Raw genomic sequence first — 13,079 nt, forward strand, 5'->3', positions numbered from 1 at the left:
ATATCTCCAATTACAATCCTGTTCAAGTCTGCTTCCTTTATGCAGCGATGGTCGGTGCTCCTACGGGAAGCGGATAAAGGGAAGCTGAAGACCCAAGCTGGTGAGGTGCACACCTGGGCGAAGGCTTTTGAGGAATCGAGAAGTCGTGAGGAGGAGGATGTCTGGTGTTAAACGTCTCTTCTCTGTCTGTGATCCCAGGCCGTGCCCTGTGGCTGTTTCTCTCCATTGTGGTTATTAGGGTGCCGATTTATCTGAACCTTTATTCGCTTTCTGGAAAAGCTGGTAATCTACTTTCAAAAAAAAACTAACCCCACAAATCATTATGGTATAAATTGTCAAATCCTGAAAGGTTAATGAATTGGAACCCAAATTGATTGAGCAGATAATAAGGTAGCTCAACCAAACTCCCCTTCCTTGAGTATAAATTGCGATTTCAAAGCCGCTTCAGAGAGCCAAATCCAGCAGAATCTGCTTAGAAACTCAAAATCTACTGGAGTTTATAAATAGAAAATCAAAGCAGCTAGGCTTTCATTATCGAGTCATTCTCACGCTCACGCTGTCGTGCTCTGCTTTGCTGCGCACTCTGCACCCGCGCTCATTCTCCATGCGCTTTTGCAGGTGGCTCCTATGCTAGACTCGGTACTCTCTCTTCATGTGATGCACTAGCAAATCTTATCTCGAGTTAATTCTCGTTTTAGCACCGACACACGAATGAACTTTGAGAATCCTTTGGTGCTAACTGCTAACGCACGAAAGGATCTCGAGTATAGCCCACGGAAATCCTACAGAGTTACAGCATTCGGACCCATCAGTTTTAAGTTTAACTGACGCCTGACTCAAACTCTGATCTGAACTTCGATTTTGATTCGTGCAACCAAGGCGTACACGGCCCCTGGCGGCTGGCGCCGCCTATTTAAAGTCAGCCAAACCACGACGTAACCTATCTGCAGTTCCAGGACAGCAGGCATGGACACGACGCCGCCGAGCCGCGGTGTCCGCGTGCCCTACCTCGCGTTGAAGCACACGGCGGGTAAGGCGGGTTCGGACCACCCCGTCTTCTTCAGTCTCGGAGGTGAAGGCCATCGTCCCCGACGCCACCGCCGGCGAGCTAGAGACCGGCAACTGCTGGGCAACTCCGCAGGGCTGGGTCCTGGTCCGCGACGCCGCCGCCTCGTCCACCTACCTCCTCGACCCTCACGACCGCCGCACGAGGATCCAGCTGCCGCATCTACCGGAGAATGACCTCCCTCGGGTCCGCACCTGCCTGCTCTTCGACCACCCTGATCCCGCCGATCCGGGGAGAGGAAATTGCCTTGTTCTCCTAATCGAGCCCGACAACCCTATCATCCATTACTGCCGCATTGTCATGACACAAGCCTGAAGCGAGGAACCGACGTGGCGTTCACGTTTCGTGGTGTTGCGTTTAGAATTTTACTTGTAACTATTTTTAGTTGTGTGGGCCCGAGGCCGTTCTATACTAGATATAAGCCGTGCCCATGTGGGGAAGAACCAACAAACAAATGAATTAGAAAAATTCTGGAAGAGGAATCCTTCCTCGTTCCGCCCCAACTATCTTGCGTTGTTGATTTCTCACGCCTTCGATTCCTCGTTGGCCACGGGTGATTACAGTGGTATCAGATTCAGGCCTCCTCGGCGCGCTACCGCTCGATTCCTCGTCGGCGTTTCCACCCCGATCCGGTCCGCTTCCACGGCGCACTGGACCTGCTCCGCCGAACTTCGACGGGTTCGGCGTCCCCGCCCCGCTATCGGCCCCCAGCCGACGGCGGCCACCGCCACACGCCGGTTAGCCAGTCCGGCGCCATCGTCCGTTTCCATTTCTTCGCGCCGCTTAGGTCGTAGTTTGGGGTTGGTGATTGTGGCCGATATTGGAGCGGGTCTGCATCAAGGGCGCGGCGGCGAGCAATTCGTCGTTGTTCGTGGGTTCGGTGTGCGATTGCTGTAGCCCTTCGACTTGGATTGACACTGTTCGTGCCTCGGGTGGAGGTTTTCTCAAATCGAGCAATGTCTCCTTGTTTGAGGTGCAGTCAACACGGCGCCCCCTAAGCCTTCCGTGCAGACATAGTTCGTCTTGGAGGCGATGGCGTCTTCAGAAGAGCGTGAATCGTCGCGTTTCGACCATGTTTTGGAGTCTCTAGATCTCCTATTCGCAAAGGTTGGTCAGCTTGACACTACTCAGCAGCGTATGGCGACGCAGATGGATCTCGGAAATCAAGTGATGGAGCAGATGTTGAAGGATCAACAATCTCTTTCCAAGCAAGTGGAGGCCACTGGTCAAGCGATTGCTCGGTTCTCTTCTTCGGATTTCCGTCCTTCCCGTCGTCAGGATCCTTCGTCTTCGTCAGGTGATATCCCTGCTCATCGCCCTTTTCAGAGTTTGCTCGGGGGTGGGGGTGATCATTCTGGGGGTTTCAAACATGGTGTTCCTAAAATGTTGTTTCCCAAGTTCACTGGTGTTAATCCTCGTATCTGGAAAGACAAGTGCCTCGATTACTTTCATTTGTTCAATGTTCCTGAAGGTTTTTGGGCCACCATGGCTTCTCTGAACATGGATGGCCAGGCAGCCAAGTGGTTACAGGTGTATAAGTTGCAGGTTGGGCTGGGTTCATGACATGATCTTATTACTGCAGTCGAAACTCAATTTGGGTCCTTTGATTATCGTGATGCTATTGGTGAACTCATTGCTCTCGAACAGACAGGTTCTCTGGAGGATTATATAGTTGCTTTTCAGGACCTTCACTATAGTGTGTCCATGCACAACACTGGTTTGGGGGAACTATATTTTACTACTCAGTTTGTCAAGGGGTTGAAGTCTGATATTAGGGGAGGAGTGCAGTGTCAGGTGCCCGATTCAGTCAATCGAGCAATACTGTTAGCCCAAGTTCAGCAACAAGTATTAGACAACACTAAATTCAGATACCCCAAATCCTCAGTCCCTGGTAAAGCATTTGCTATCCCAGCCAAATCAAAGACTAAATCCACCACTGCTACTAGTTCCTTGTGGAAAGAACGTCAGCTACGCAATTACAGGAAAGCCAATGGGCTATGTATGTATTGCGGTGACAAGTATGATGCTGCTCATGCTGCCTCTTGTACTCTGAGACCTCAGCATCAAGCCAATGCTCTGGTTGTGAATGACCTTGATCAACCATTGACTGACGAAATTCTGACCCAGCTGGCTGTGGAGGATTCTATGTCAGAAGAGTTTGAACAGCTGTCCTTGAATGCTTTGGCTGGCACTGCTCATGGTGATGCTCTTCAGCTGAGATCTCTTGTTGCTAATAAAGTCATGCTGGTGCTCATTGATAGTTGGAGTTCTCATAGTTTTGTCAGCTCATCTTTTCTGCAAACAGTGGGGATCCAACCCATTGATGCTCCACCCAAGAATGTCAAGATGACCAATGGTCAGGTGCTACTCAGTAACAAGATGGTACCCCCATATGGCGTGGTGGTGTCAAGGGCACACTCTTACAGCTGACATGAGAGTGCTAGACTTAAGTGTGTATGATGCCATTTTGGGTTATGATTGGCTCAAGACTCGTAGTCATATGATCTGTCAATGGGACAAGAAAATTATTGAGTTTGAGGAGAATGGTCACAAGGTTACCTTACAGGGTATTCAGCTAGTTCAGCACACTATATCTGGCATTTCCGTTGCTAGTCTGATCAAAAGTTGTAAAGGTAATGATATTTGGGCTTTTGCAGTACTCTCTGCTGAGCCTTCTACTCCTCCAGAATTACCATCTGAAATTGCTACACTTCTTCAGGAGTATGCTGATGTCTTTGCCAAACCCACAACCTTGCCTCCATCTCGAGTATATGACCACACCATACCTCTCTTGCCCAATACTACTCCTGTCAATTCCAGACCATATCGATATTCTCCTCTCCACAAAACTGAGATTGAAAGACAAGTCAAGGATCTTCTAGCTGCTGGTTTGATTACCCAGAGTACCAGTCCTTTTGCTTTCCCTGTCCTCCTTGTGCTCAAGAAAGATGGTACTTGGCGCTTTTGTGTGGACTATCGCAAGCTGAATGAATTGACAATTAAGAATCGATTTCCTTTGCCTGTGATTGAGGAGATATTGGATGAGTTAGCTGGTACTCAGTTCTTTACCAAGCTGGATATGTCTGCAGGCTTTCATCAAATTAGAATGTGCCCTGCTGATGAGCATAAGACAGCCTTCAAGACTCATCATGGTCATTTTCAGTTTCGTGTCATGCCATTTGGGCTCACCAACGCACCAGCTACCTTCCAATGCATGATGAATGATATCCTACAACCATTCCTGAGAAAATTTGTTCTTGTGTTTTTGGATGACATTCTTATCTATAGTCCCACTTGGGAGGCACATTTAACCCATTTGCATCAGGTGCTTGACCAGTTGAGGATCCATCAGTTTTACTTAAAGAGTAGCAAGTGCTCTTTTGCTCAGACTGAAATTACATACTTGGGCCCATGTGATCTCTCAACAAGGAGTTTCCACCGATCCTACTAAGGCTGCTGCTATGTTAAAATGGCCTACTCCAACATCAGTTACAGAACTGAGGGGATTCTTGGGTCTTACTGGTTACTATCGGCGTTTCGTGCAACATTATGGCTTACTAGCTCGACCACTTACTCAGTTACTGAAGAAAAAGCAGTTTGCATGGTCTCCTGCAGCTGAATTGGCTTTCACTACTCTTAAACATGCCATGACTCAAACTCCAGTCCTTGTTCTCCCAAATTTCGATGATCCTTTTGTGGTGGAAACTGATGCTTGTGCAACTGGGATCGGGGCAGTTCTGATGCAGCATCACCGGCCGGTGGCTTTTCTTAGCAAAGTTTTAGGCCCTACTCACCAGCATTTGTCTATCTATGAGAAGGAATTCCTTGCTCTGATCATGGCCATAGAAAAGTGGAGGTCCTATTTACAGCGTCAAGAATTCACTATTTTGACTGACCACAAGAGTCTTTCCTATTTGACTGAACAAAACTTACAGTCTGACCTACAGCGTAAAGCAATGACACGGTTAATGGGCCTCCAGTTCAAGGTTGTATATAGGAAAGGAAGAGAGAACTTAGCACTTGATGCTTTGTCCCGTGTGGGTCATCTTATGGCATTGCAGGCTATATTTGCTACTTCTCCAGCTTGGCTCCAGGCAGTTCTCAACTCTTATCATACCGATGAGCAAGCACAACAACTTCTGCAATCCTTGTCTGTCCATTCTCCTAATGAGCAGGGTTTTTCACTGACAGATGGTCTGATTAGATACAAGGATCATGTCTGGATCGGCCACAATTCTGCTCTTCGCACTAAAGTGATTGCAGCTTTACATTCTAGCCCTATTGGTGGTCATTCGGGCATTCAAGCCACTTATTATCGAGTGAAGAAATTGTTCCATTGGAAAGGTCTCAAGAAGGATGTGGAGGATTTTGTTAAGCAATGCAGCATTTGTCAGCATTCTAAGCATGAGCACACTAATCCAGGGGGTTTATTACAACCTTTGCCTATTCCAGCGGGTGCATGGCAAGACATTTCTTTGGATTTCATTGAAGGCTTACCCCTGTCTCAAAATGCCAATGTCATTCTGGTGGTAGTTGATCGGTTCACCAAATACAATCATTTTTTACCACTCAAGCACCCATTCACTGCTCATCAGGTGGCCCTCCTATTATTGGATTCAGTGGTGAAATTACATGGTTTGCCAAAGACAATGGTTTTTGATCGTGACAGGATTTTCCTTAGCACGGTTTGGCAGGATCTATTTACTGCTCTGGGAACTAAATTGTTGCACAGTACGGCTTATCATCTGCAAACCGATGGGCAAACGGAACGAGTGAATCAGTGTTTCGAGATGTATTTGCGCTGTGCTGTTCATAACTCTCCCAAACTGTGGCGTCAGTGGCTGCCATTGGCTGAGCTCAGGGGCGGATCTAGCGTGGGGGCAGGTGGGGCTCAAGCCCCCCTACCCCCACAAACTCCATGGAAAGTAGAGGTAAGAAGGAGGGAGAAGAAGAGGAAAGAAAGGAGGGAGGAAGAAGAAAGGGGGGCTGGAGGAAGAAGAAGGGATATGAGCCCCCCCAAAAGGCAAATCTTGGATCCGCCACTAGCTGAGCTGTGGTACAACTCTTCCCTTCACACATCCCTGGGTTGTTCTCCTTTTAAAGCCCTGTATGGTTATGACCCCGATCTGGGTGTTCTGCCTGCTTCTGATTTATCTTCCACAACTGAGGTCTTTGTGATGGAATTGATTCAAGATCGGGAACAACACATGGAAATGCTCAAGGAACAATTAACAATTGCTCAGAATCGAATGAAGCTTCAAGCTGATCGTCACCGTACTGATCGTGTCTTTCAAATTGGAGAGCAGGTTCTACTTAAGCTTCAACCCTATGCTCAGCATTCCGTGGTGAATCGACCATTTCCTAAGTTGTCTTTCAAATTTTTTGGTCCCTACACCGTTACTGAACGCATCGGATCCACTGCTTATCATCTGGATCTTCCTGCGGACAGCAAGGTCCACAATGTGTTCCATGTTTCCCAACTGAAGGCTTTTACCCCTGATCACACTCCGGTTTTCTCGGATGATCTGAAACTGGTGGACCTCTCGGCATCGCCTACTGAACCTGAGTTCATCTTGGATCGTCGCTTGGTAAAGAATGGTAACACGGCAGTTCCACAGGTGTTAGTCAAATGGACTCATTTTCCTGCTGACGCTGCTACTTGGGAGGACCTGTACGTCGTCCAGAAATGTTTTCCATCGGCAAGTGCTTGGGGCCAAGTCACTTCTGAAGGGCGGAAGATGTCATGACACAAGCCTGAAGCGAGGAACCGACGTGGCGTTCACGTTTCGTGGTGTTGCGTTTAGAATTTTACTTGTAACTATTTGTCGGGTGCCACAATTAGGGACACCCTAATTGGGGTACTAAGATCGCTTTAAAAGACACAAACACCTGTTAAAGCAACTGGGCCCACGAAGGCCCACGGCCTGCTTCCTATTCGAAAGAAAGGAAAGGACTCAAAGAAGCCCAGCATGCGGCCCATTCCCATCCCCCTCGAACCAAAAGAACGATCTCCGCTTCGCTCGAGGGTCCCTCTCGGGCCCGCTGGGCAATCTGCACCTCGCTCGAGGGTAGCGGATCTGCCCTCGAGCAGGTGACCGATCTCCGCCTCGCTCGAGGGTAGCGGATCTGCCCTCGAGCAGGTGACCGATCTCCGCCTCGCTCGAGGGTAGCGGATCTGCCCTCGAGCAGGTGACCCATCTCCGCCTCGCTCGAGGGTAGCGGATCTGCCCTCGAGCAGGTGACCGATCTCCGCCTCGCTCGAGGGTAGCGGATCTGCCCTCGAGCAGGTGACCGATCTCCGCCTCGCTCGAGGGTAGCGGATCTGCCCTCGAGCAGGTGACCGATCTCCGCCAAGCTCGAGGGTAGCGGATCTGCCCTCGAGCAGGTGACCGATCTCCGCCTCGCTCGAGGGTAGCGGATCTGCCCTTGAGCAGGTGACCGATCTCCGCCTCGCTCGAGGGTAGCGGATCTGCCCTCGAGTAGGTGACCGATCTCCGCCTCGCTCGAGGGTAGCGGATCTGCCCTCGAGCAGGTGACCGATCTCCGCCTCGCTCGAGGGTAGCGGATCTGCCCTCGAGCAGGTGACCGATCTCCGCCTCGCTCGAGGGTAGCGGATCTGCCCTCGAGCAGGTGACCCATCTCCGCCTCGCTCGAGGGTAGCGGATCTGCCCTCGAGCAGGTGACCCATCTCCGCCTCGCTCGAGGGTAGCGGATCTGCCCTCGAGCAGGTGACTCATCTCCGCCTTGCTCGAGGCCCTCTCACGGCACAAGGGACAAACGGCCCCCGCCGCCCAACCGACCACCGTACAAAAGCATTAAAGGCCAGCCACTCCGCCACGGCTCAAATGACGGGCGGCGCCAGACCGCCGCTCCCGCGGTGGATGTGACCGACGTCCCATCCGCTGACCCCGGTCACCTCTCCGCCACCCCGGTCGCTGTAGCAACACTGTGGACATTCAATGCGGGGCAAGACAAGTTGGCGCCGCCCCCGTTACTGTTCTGCCGACATCAACCATCCGGACTCACCTCCCGCTGGGGAAGGGGTCCGGCGATGTCACGTGTCCTTCCGAGAAGGACACTCTGCACGCACGGGCAGGGACCCCGGACCTCCCCCTTATGGGGTCCGGGACTTCCACGCGCTCCTGGACCTTCCAGTGTGCACGCCCGCACTCCGACCAGGGGGTCTGGGGCCGTCCCACGCCATTACTACCGCCGGGACACTGCAGGACGACCGGCGCAATCTTCGCGGAACCCAGGACGACAACGACGCGCGCCGCCTTCCCACAGTACACTTTCTACAGTGTTCGACCACAGTACCCCCGCGATTTAAGGGGAAACGATGACTTCCATATCCCCACTCATGTGCACCGCCCTTCCTTGTGACTATAAAAGGAGGAGGTGGGTTTTCTTAGGCATGAGGGGCAGCAGGTTCTCCGGTCTTTCTCCCTCAGAAAGGCCTCTGCACTACTGAGCACTCACCTCAACCGACTCCACTCCTAGCAGAGACTTGGGAGCTTCCCTCCCTCTCTCGCTTTGCTTGTATCCCCTACTACAAGCACTCCGGCTGCAAGATAATACAGTGCCCTCGCACACCCCCTTTGCTGGACGTACGGCCCCGCGGCCGGAACCAGGATAAAATCGTGCGTTACTGTGTTGCCTCTTGCATCATCATCTGGGACGAGAAAACACGCAGCATTTACTAGTTGGGATTCAGGCCCCTCGGGTCGGAACACCGACAGTTGGCGCGCCAGGTAGGGGACACTGCGTGACTTTTTCTCTCTTTTTCCCACTTGATCTCCAGGAATGGCGAGCAGATCGAACCCATACCCTATGGGTGTTTCGGATCCGTTTCCAGCGGGACGCGCGATCTCGTTCGGGAGTCTCGAGTTCAGGACAACCGGCAACAGTTACCTCATGCAGCTCCTCTCCTCCGAACGCAACCTCGTCACTCCGACTTCGCCAGCCCGGCGCAACAGGTGCTCGGGTCAGCGTTCGCGACAAGCACGCGCGGAGCGGCGTCGTGCGGCACGCCACAGCTCCCCCACGTGGGTCGAGGCTGGCGTGTCGCAACTTAGCATCACGGCCAATGGGGCAACCGTTTCGCCATCGCGTGCCTCGGCGTCATCTGCGCCGGCGCCATCGCCTGCGGCAACACTAGTGCCTCCCAGGGGGGACTCGACTTCGGCGTCGCCCTTCCCCTTCGGGATGCGCAACGCTGCCGCCCACGCCTCGTCAACCGTCGCTGACTTCATCGAGCGTGGGGATCTGCCGGGTCATCATCTTCGGTCGATTCGCAGCCCCATCGCGTCATTTCCTGACGAATCCTACCCCGAGACGGCGAGCTCGATCGCCGACGACATCGACTTCTTCATGACCAACTTCGTAGCCGAGGAGGCCGAGGACTACTCCGGGGCCCGCGACCCCGACGCTCTCCGCGCGTTCCAGCTGGCGACGGCCTACTGCCTCACCTGCTCCGAAGACTCCAGCGAGGGGGATTTCGATCCTTCCCGGGAGTGCTTCATGGTGGACCTTGCGGACGAGCAAAATGACAACGCCCCAGGCAACGACGGGGAAGGCGGGGCGGACGTACGGGCAAAGCAACCGGTGGTCCTGCCTGCGGCCCCTTCCTCATCAAGTTCGGCGGCGCGACAAGCTCAACTGGCGCAGCTCAACGAGCTTTGAGCCAAGCTCGACGAGCAGCGTCAACAAACCCAGGAGCTACGCGCCGCACTCGAGCAGCAGCGTGCCGTGCCTGGTGCACACGCCCAGGCGGCGGGACGTGTTGCCCGGGAGCGCATCCTGGCCGACGACAACGTCGACAAATCTCCGGAACTGAAGACGGCGGGCGAGAAGCTCGTCGCTGCAGCTTACCTACTCCAAGCTATGCCCGAGCCATCGACACCTCCGGGTCGCAACCTGCGCCGCGAGGCACAGGAGCTCATCGAGCAAGCTGCCGTGCAGCAGGCCGAGAGTTCTGCGTCTCGCATGCGCTCGAAGGCCCCGGAGCAGTGTGATGGGACTGCGCACCAGGACCGTGAGGTCTCCGTGCACACACCCCCAGCGGCGAAGGGCAAAGCAGCCGTAGCGCCCGGCGCGAGGGCACCCTCGGTGCACGAGCGCATCGGGAGAGTTCCCGTAAGGGAGCGAATCCGTGACACTCGCGGGCACGCTGGCGACGGCGACGCCCGCAACGTCATCGACGGCAGGAGGTACACCCCTCGACGGGGTGGACGCTTCGACCCCGAGCACGACAGGGGTGAGTCACCAGAGCCTCCGGGCACCCGGGTGTTCAGCCGGGAGATTCGAACCGCGCCTTTTCCCCCGCGCTTCCGACAACCCAACACCCTCGTCAAATACTCGGGCGAGACTGATCCTGCAGTCTGGCTTAACGACTACCGCCTAGCATGCCAGCTAGGCGGCGCGACGGAGGACGCGGCCATCATCCGCAACCTTCCTCTCCATCTTGCTGACGCCACACGAACGTGGCTCGAGCACCTACCTGCGGATCAGATCCACAACTGGGCCGATTTGGTCCACATCTTCGTGGGCAATTTCCAGGGCACGTATGTTCGCCCTGGGAACTCTTGGTACCTCAAAGGGTGTCGCCAAAAGCCCCGCGAGTCCCTGCGTGACTACGTGCGACGCTTCTCCAAGCAGTGCACCGAGCTCCCCAGCGTCACCCACGTCGAGGTCATTAACGCTTTCCTCGAGGGTACGACGTGCAGGAACTTGGTGCATGAGCTTGCGAGAAGCCGACCCGTTAACACCAATGAGTTGTTCGACGCTGCCACCAACTACGCCGCCGGCAAGGAAGCGGTTGGTGCCATCTTCGACGACAAATTGAGCAAGCGCAAAGACGATGCGCCCGCGTCAAGCCCAATGCCCCCGCCAAGAAACTGAAGCGGGGGAAGAAGGGAAAGAAGCCGGTCCCACCAAGCCAGCACGGGTCGAGACAGGCAGAGGACTCCGAGGAGGCCTTTGCAGCTGCCCCAGACCGCAAGGGACCTCGAGGCCCCCCTCGAGGCGGTGGTGGCCAGTTCGACGACATGCTTGAGAAGCCGTGTCCTTACCACAAGGGCCCGGTCAACCATACCCTCGAGCAGTGCGAGATGCTCAAGAAATACTACAACCGCGTCGCGCATCGCGACGAGGACAAAAAGAAGGATGCTGGCGACAAAGGTGGAGATGACGAGTTCCCCCCAGTGGAGAACGCCTTCTTCATCTTTGGAGGAACAACGACGAATATGACTTCTCGGCAGCGCAAGCGTGAGCGCCGCGAAGTCTTTTCCGTTACCAAAGCCACGCCATCCTACCTCTACTGGTCGAAGGATACCATCGCCTTTGGCCGCGAGGACCACCCCGACTACGTCCCGCATCCGGGACGATATCCGCTCGTTGTCGATCCCATCATCGGCAACACTCGCTTCTCCAAGGTGCTCATGGACGGAGGCAGCAGCCTCAACATCATGTACGCCCCAACCTTGGAGCTCATGGGGATCAGACTGGACAAGCTTCGCCCCAGCAAGTCGCCATTCCATGGCGTTGCGCCGGGGAAGCGAGTCCAACCCCTCGGCCAGATCGATCTGCTTGTATGCTTCGGCACAGCAGCCAACTTCCGCAAGGAGGTTCTCACTTTTGAGGTGGTGGGATTTCGAGGGTCCTATCATGCCATCCTTGGTCGTCCTTGCTATGCCAAGTTTATGGCTGTCCCCAACTACACCTACCTCAAGCTCAAAATGCCGGGTCCGAAGGGCGTCATCACCATCGGCTCTTCGTTCGAGCACGCCTACGAGTGCGACGTCGAGTGCGTTGAGCGTGCGGAAGCTCAAGCGGAGGACGAGGCCCTCGCAGCCACCCTCGACAAAATGGCGAGCGAGGCCTTAGACTCCACGCACCGACACGCTGGGAGCTTCGAGCCCGCTGAGGGTATCAAGAAAGTACCCCTCGACCCAAGCCACTCCGACGACAAGATGTTGCAGATCAGCGCCACCCTCGACGACAAATAGGAAGTGGTGCTCGTCGATTTCCTCCGCACCAACGCAGATATCTTTGCGTGGAGCCCCTCGGACATGCCTGGCATACCGAGGGAGGTCGCCGAGCACTCTCTTGATGTCTGACCCAACTCCAAGCCGGTGAAGCAGCGCCTAAGACGCTTCGACGAGCTCAAGCGCCGGGCGATCGGCGAGGAGTTGCAGAAACTTCTGGCGGCCGGATTCATCAAAGAGGTATTCCATCCCGAGTGGCTAGCTAATCCAGTATTAGTGAAGAAAAAGAGTGGAAACTGGAGGATGTGTGTGGACTACACTAGTCTAAATAAGACATGTCCGAAGGTTCCCTTTCCCTTGCCACGAATTGATCAGATTGTAGATACTACTGCGGGATGTGAGCTCTTATCCTTTCTTGATGCTTACTCCGGTTACCACCAAATCAAAATGAAAGAGTCCGACCAGCTCGCGACTTCTTTTATCACACCTTTTGGCATGTACTGCTACGTTACGATGCCCTTTGGCCTCAGAAACACCGGAGCTACCTATCAACGGTGTATGCTCCACGTTTTCGGAGACCATCTCGGGCGGAGCGTAGAGGCATATGTCGATGACATCGTTGTAAAATCCAGGAAGGCGGACGACCTGGTTGCCAATCTCAGGATCGCATTCGATTGCCTACGGGCCAAAGGGGTAAAACTTAACCCCGAGAAGTGCGTATTTGGGGTGCCTCGAGGCATGCTCTTGGGTTTCATTGTCTCCCAGCGGGGCATCGAACCCAACCCTGACAAAGTCTCGGCCATCACTCGGATGGGACCGATCCGAGATTTAAAGGGGGTACAGAGGGTCATGGGATGCCTAGCATCCCTTAGCCGTTTCATCTCGCGTCTCGGCGAGAAAGGCTTACCCCTGTATCGACTCTTGAGGAAAACCGAGCACTTCACGTGGACCCCCGAAGCTCAAGAAGCCCTCGAAAGGCTGAAGGCATCGCTCACTCATGCTCCCATTCTTACGCCACCTACGGACGG

This window comes from Panicum virgatum, chromosome 4K, assembly GCF_016808335.1.
Source record: "Panicum virgatum strain AP13 chromosome 4K, P.virgatum_v5, whole genome shotgun sequence".
NCBI lineage: Eukaryota > Viridiplantae > Streptophyta > Magnoliopsida > Poales > Poaceae > Panicum > Panicum virgatum.